This window comes from Triticum aestivum, chromosome 5D (assembly GCF_018294505.1).
Source record: "Triticum aestivum cultivar Chinese Spring chromosome 5D, IWGSC CS RefSeq v2.1, whole genome shotgun sequence".
Taxonomy (NCBI): Eukaryota; Viridiplantae; Streptophyta; class Magnoliopsida; order Poales; family Poaceae; genus Triticum; species Triticum aestivum.
In genome coordinates this window covers 29,661,454-29,668,308 of record NC_057808.1, presented here as the reverse complement: position 1 = coordinate 29,668,308, position 6,855 = coordinate 29,661,454, and positions in this window count along the sequence as shown.

Sequence of the window (6,855 nt, the reverse complement as noted above, 5' to 3'; positions counted from 1 at the left end):
ACCCACCTGTCATAGACAGTGGGTTAACAGAGGATTAAACTAATTAGTTTTTAGTTAATTAACTACTGGGCCCACCTGTCAGTGAGAGATTAATTAAACTAATTATTTTTATTTATAAAACATTTTCCTTTCCTTTTCTTTTTTTTAACTTTTGCGGCGGGGCCCGCATGTCAGTGACTGGGCCTGCCCAGTCAGCAGTTGACTGGGTCAACCCAGTCAACTAGGGCCCGTGGGGCCACTGGCAGGGGCACTGGGGGTGGGGCCTGGCCAGCCACGTCGGCGGCCGGCGCCGGCGCAACTCCGGCGACCAAAACCGCGGCGGTCCCTCGCCGGAGTTGGCCGGAATCGCGCTACGGGGCTCGGGGAGGAACGGGGCTAGGCCCATTCGAAAGAACTCGCAGCGCCGCATCCAGTGGTGGCCGGGGCTTCGCCGGACTTGGCCGGAATCAGCGCCGGCGAGCGGCGGAGGCGGCGGCGCGCACGGGTGCTCGACGGGGACATGGCTACGGCGAGCTATCGAAAAAGCGGAGGGGCTGGGGGGCATCTACATACGGCGGGGAGTGCAACGGGCTTGACCCCTTGACCATTTGGTCACCGGAGACCCGCCGGCGGCGAGCCTCGCGGCGCGGCGTTCGGGCGCGCGTGGGGGGGCAGCTACGGAGCGCGGGCGAGCTAGCGGAGAGGGGGAGGAGGTAGAGGAGCTCACCGCGCGGCTGTAGGGGGACGGCAGCGTGCTTGGGGAGGCTCGTCGGAGGCGAAACGGGGCGGCGATCGACGGCGGCCGTGCGGGGAAGACGAGCTCGGTGTGCTCGTTGTAGGGGCTCCGGTCTCCAACGGGATGCACCAGACGATGCAGCGGGCGACGGCGGTCCTTGGAGACACCTTGGGGCGGCGAGTTGGGTACGGTGGCCGTGTGAACGACGGTGAACGGCGGCGAGCGCGTCGGGCGTGGGGAAGAGGGGAGCGGCGCGGATCCGGGGGAGAGGCGCAGAGGCCGAGGGAGTGAGCGGGGTGAGTAGGAGAGAGGCCCGAGGGAGCGGGGGCCGCTGGCGCCCTTATCCTCTCGCGGGGTTCACCGCCGGCGAGGGGGTTCGGCGGCGACGCTCCCCTGTTCCGACCCGGTCGGGGGAACAGGAAGGGGACGCGCGGGGGGGGGGGAGGTGGGCTGGGCCGGGGTCGCGGCTGCGGCCCAGTTTGGGCCGGGGGGGGGGGGGGGGGTTCGGGGGTTTGGGCCGGGGGGGCAGTGGGGGGGGGGGAGCGGGCCTTTTTCCCTTTGCTTTCTTTTTCTGTTTTGTTTTCTGTTTTCTCTTTTATTTGTTTTATTTCCTTTTCTGTTTTATTTCATTTAAAGTATTTAGGCATTTTATAAAAAGGTGCTTTCTCCACCATAATTACCAGTGTATTATTTAGCACCCACTGAACATTTTTGTTTGAATTTTTGATAACTTTTATTTTCCACTTTAATTATATTTGAAGTTTGAACTAGGAGTTTGAAAAGGAAGGTGATCCAAATGTGATCAAGCCCTGTTTAGCACATGATTAGCTTAATCACAGGGGGTTACTGTAGCATGATTCTCAGGGTGTTACAGCGACAGGCGCGGGAATCGACATTACTGACCGCACAGGTTACCCCGGACACCCAAGATCAGAATAATGCGGAGGTTGCTAAGCTGTAGGATCAGATAACTCAGGCCAAGGAGGACTTAGCGGCTGAGGAAAACAGGATGGCTAAGGAGCGGGCCGCTTTAGAAGCACAAGCACAGCGGATTCAGGCAGAAAATTACCGGCTCATGTTGGATCAGAACGCTTCAAATGATGTGTTGAGGAGGAGGCATCGGTCTCGACTGCCACCGGTTTATGAAGCAATGAATCTCTTCGGCACACCAGGAGCGGAACCAGTAATCCTGCGGTGGTAAACCGGATGGAAGCGCCAAGGACAGGAGCACCGGATTAGCCATGGGTGACTGACCCGCCTCGACGGACCCATGACCCGCCGCAGTATATACCGGCGCCGCCGGGTCACTTCTCCACCCCTTTGGATAACATGACCACTGTGGCGTCACGATTGGCAGCTATTCCAATGGAAGGCGAGTCCCCAGCGGCGGTTGAGACGCGGCGCGCCAGGGATCTTCTTCAGACGGCTATGGTGCAGCAGCAGGCTTATTCATATAGTCGAGACAGACTTCATTCAACCCCGCGCTCGAGCCGGAGTTACAGCCGACACATCGATGAACCGGCTGTGTCAAGCAGTGCGCGAAACCGTGATGCCCCTCGAGGTCCTAATCCGGCGCGCGGTGGGGCAAATGCTCAGGATGTGGTGGATAACGTTAGAGCACGTCGAGAAGACGAGTTAGCAGCACAGGACCGACAACTCACTCCGGTTCGTCCAACAACTTCCGTGGAACGAGGTCTTACTTTCAGTTCTTGGGGAGTGCCCTATCTCACCCCGGCTTTACGTAATGTGCGGCTGCCCAAGGATTTCAAGGGTCCACGTAAGGTGCCTAATTACACCGCCGATTTACCCCCCGAATCATGGGCTGAGAGTTATGAGATGGCAATGGAGATGCTGGATGTGGATGAAGCGGCATGTGTGAAGTACTTCACTTTGATGTTGGACGGAACGGCTCGCACTTGGCTGAAAAGCTTACCAGTTAACTCCATCGGGTCATGGGCCGAGTTAAAAGCCCGGTTTGTAGCAAACTTCAAGGACATGTGTAAGCAACCCATATCAATTGTGGATTTAGCTGCCTGCGTCCAGGGAGAAGGCGAGTCAACAACCCGTTGGGTGCACTGGGTCTCAGTGATTTTGCATTCATCGGATCGCATCAATGCTGACTCGGCCATTCTAACATTTGAGGGTAATTGCCGGTTTAAGCCTTTGAAATTGAAGCTGGGACGGCTCAAGCGTCACTGCAATGACATGGGAACGCTCATGGATGCTCTGCTTAAGTATGCTGATTCCGATAGTACCAAGGACCCCGAGTCTGACGATGAAAAGCCAGGGAAGGGAAAGAAGAACGGCAACACCAAGGGGCAGCAGCATAATTCGGCGGGCAAGAATAACAATGGTAAGCGTAAAGCAGACAACAATTCAGATTTTGTGGCTAACACCAGTGCGCAGGACAATGGCCAGCGTCGTAAGGGTAGATCGCCCCCACGAAGTGGAGGATCAGGTAGCAATCTTGAGCGTGTGATGAATCAGCCCTGCCCGAGGCACGGAACGAAAGAGAAGCCAGCTACGGTTGCGGGATTGTAACATTATGTGGGATTTCAAAAATTCAGAGCTCTTTCGATAAGATCATGGACCGTCTGGCGGTTCAGGACCTGGGTCCTACGGGCCGGGTTATGGCGGAGGTAATTCCGGTTCAGGGTTCCAAGGTAATCAAGGTGGACAGAGCAATCAAGGTAATCATGGCAACCAAGGTGGTTATAACCAGCAGGGAAATCAGCAGCAGCAGCAGTCAGGTTACCAAAGTCACCCCAAGCAGTTGAACAGTGGAAAATATCACGTCTTCACCACTAGCCTATGCAAGCGCGATCAGAAGCTTCATAAAAGGGCGGTGAACTCAGTTGAACCGGCAGTGCCCCGTTATTTGCGCTGGTCTGAACAGCCTATTGTGTGGAGTCGAGAGGATCACCCGCCCCGGGTTGACAATCCGGGTCATCTGGCGTTGGTGGTGGCACCTCAGGTCGGAGGTTATAAGTTCACTAAGGTGCTCATGGATGGAGGGAGCAGTATCAGCATCTTGTATTACGATACCTTCCGTTGTATGGGGTTAATGGATAAGAATCTTAAACCATCAAACACCGTTTTTCATGGTGTGGTACCTGGCAAGTCAGCTTATCCGGTTGGTAAGATAGCCCTGGAGGTTGCTTTTGGAGATGATCATGACTCGAGATCAGAGACGTTAACTTTTGAAGTGGTGAAAATCCAAAGTCCGTATCATGCCCTATTTGGACGGCCGGCTTATGCTAAGTTCATGGCACGACCCTGTTATGTTTATCTGCAGCTCAAGATGCCGGGTCATAAGGGGACCATCACAGTGCATGGAAGTCATAAGATCTCTTTGGAATGTGAGGAAGGTGATGCAGCCTATGCTGAGTCGGTTTGTGCGATAGAGGAGCTGAAGTTCTATAAGGACAATGTTGATCCGACTGATATGACTTCGTTGAAGAAACCCACTACGGAGCATGATCCGGCCTTGAAGTTTAAATCGGCTGATGAGACTAAGACGGTTGATTTTGTGCCTGGCGATTCATCCAAACAGTTCATCATCAACGCAAATCTGGATCCAAAATAGGAAAGCGCGCTCATCGAGTTCATCCGTGAGAATCGGGATATCTTTGCATGGAAGCCTTCTGACATGCCAGGTGTACCGAGGGAACTCGCTGAGCACACACTTAATATTGATCCCAAGTTTAAACCGGTCCGACAGTTTCTTCACCGGTTCAATGAAGAGAGGCGCAAGGCCATTGGTGAGGAGGTAGCCCGGCTTTTGGCAGCAGGGTTCATCGTTCAAGTTTTTCATCCAGAGTGGTTGGCTAATCCGGTGCTGGTACTTAAGAAGAACGGCACTTGGCGTATGTGCATGGATTACACAGATTTGAACAAGGCGTGTCCAGCTGATCCTTTTGCTCTCCCTCGTATTGATCAAATCATTGATGCTACGGCGGGTTGTGAGCGTCTGAGCTTTCTGGATGCTTATTCGGGTTATCATTAGATCAAAATGGCAGTTAAGGACCAGGAGAAGACAACGTTTATAACTCCCTTTGGAGCCTTCTGCTATGTGTCTATGCCTTTTGGGCTCAAGAGTGCCCAGGCGACTTATCAGCGTTGTGTTCAGAATTGCCTTCATAATCAGATTAGGCGCAACGTTCATGCTTATGTGGATGATATTGTGGTAAAGTCCAGGAAGGAGGAGACACTGATAGATGACTTGAAGGAGACCTTTGATAACCTCCGGGTTTACAAGATGATGCTTAACCCGGCCAAGTGTGTTTTTGGTGTACCGGCAGGCAAGCTCTTGGGTTTCCCAGTGTCTAACAGGGGCATTGAGGCTAATCCGGAGAAGATCAAGGCGATTACTTCGCTGGCTAAACCGAAGTGTATCAATGATGTTCAACGATTAGCAGGCCGGATTGCTGCTTTAAGCCGGTTTATCAGCCGTCTTGGGGAGAAGGCAATTCCTTTGTACCAAATGCTGAAGAAAACAGACGACTTCGTCTGGAGTGATGCGGCTAATGAAGCGTTCGAGGCCCTAAAACGGCAGCTCGCTGAACCGCCTGTTCTTGCTGCCCCCATTGATAAGGAACCATTGCTGTTATATGTGGCTGCTAACGCCCGGGCTGTCAGCGTGGCTATTGTGGTGGAGCACAAGGAGGCAGGAAAGGAATATCCGGTTCAGTGGCCGGTTTATTACACCAGTGAGGTGCTCATTGAGTCAAAGCAGAGATACCCACATTGGCAGAAGCTTGTATATGGGGTTTTCATGGCGAGCCGGAAGCTTAAGAAATAGTTTCAAGGCCACCCCATTATTGTGGTCAGTTCTGCTCCTTTGGGGGACATCATCCAGAACAGGGAAGCGACTGGCCGGGTTGCTATGTGGGCTATTGAGCTTGGTCCTCACGGATTGAAATATATGCCTCGCACGACCATCAAGTTTCAAGCGCTCGTGGATTTCATTAATGACTGGACAGAGTTGCAGGCGCCGGAGGATAAACCGGATAACACATACTGGACGATTCAATTCGACGGATCCAGGCAATTGGAGGGCTCGGGGGCTGGAGTGGTTCTTACTTCCCCTCGAGGTGACAAATTTTGTTATGTTCTCCGGTTGATGTTTCCTTGTACTAACAATGCAGCTGAGTACGAGGCCCTACTCCACGGTCTTCGAATGGCTAAGGAGATGAATTTGAGCCGGGTTAAATGCTTTGGTGACTCGGACCTGGTGGCTCAACAAGTGTCTGGCACTTGGGATTCCAAGGACCCGCTCATGGCAGCATATCGTCGAGAGGTGGATATTGTTGCAGGTCACTTCAAGGGTTATCAGGTTGATCATGTGGACCGGCGAAAGAATGAAGCGGCGGACGCTTTAAGCCGATTGGGCTCCCAGCGCAAAACGGTGCCGCCCAATGTTTTTCTTGACGTTTTGCATAACCCGTTGGTCAAGCTCCCCACAGAGGAAGATTTGGCTGTTCCTGATCCGGAGGCTCAGTTGGTGGCGGCGCTTCACGTTATCCCGGATTGGACGGTCCCATATTTGGCGTATATGAACCGGGGCGAGTTACCAGAGGATGAAGTTTTGGCCAGACAGATAATCCGGCGGTCCAAGTCCATGACTATTATCAATGGCGAGTTACATCATTGTAGTGTCTCGGGGGCTTTTCAGCGTTGCGTCTCTCCTAAAGAAGGTTGTGAGATTTTGCGTGAAATCTACAAAGGGGATTGTGGTCATCATGCCGGTTCAAAATCCCTGGTGGCTAAGGCTTTTCGTCACGGTTTCTATTGGCTGAAGGCTCATGCTGATGCTGAGGACTTGGTCAAAAAGTGTGACGGTTGTCAGAAGTTTTCACGGCGAGCTCATGTTCCGGCCCAGGAGTTGAGGATGATTCCAATCACCTGGCCATTTGCAACCTGGGGGCTTGATATGGTTGGGCCTTTCAAGAGGTCCAAGGACAAGAAGACCCACCTCCTGGTGGCGGTTGATAAGTTTACCAAGTGGGTGGAGGCAGAGCCAGTTAGCAAGTGTGACGCAGACACGGCGGTTCAATTCATGAAGAAGGTGATATTCCACTTTGGTTTTCCACACAACATTATAACAGATAATGGCACGAATCTTTCCAAGGGTGCTATGG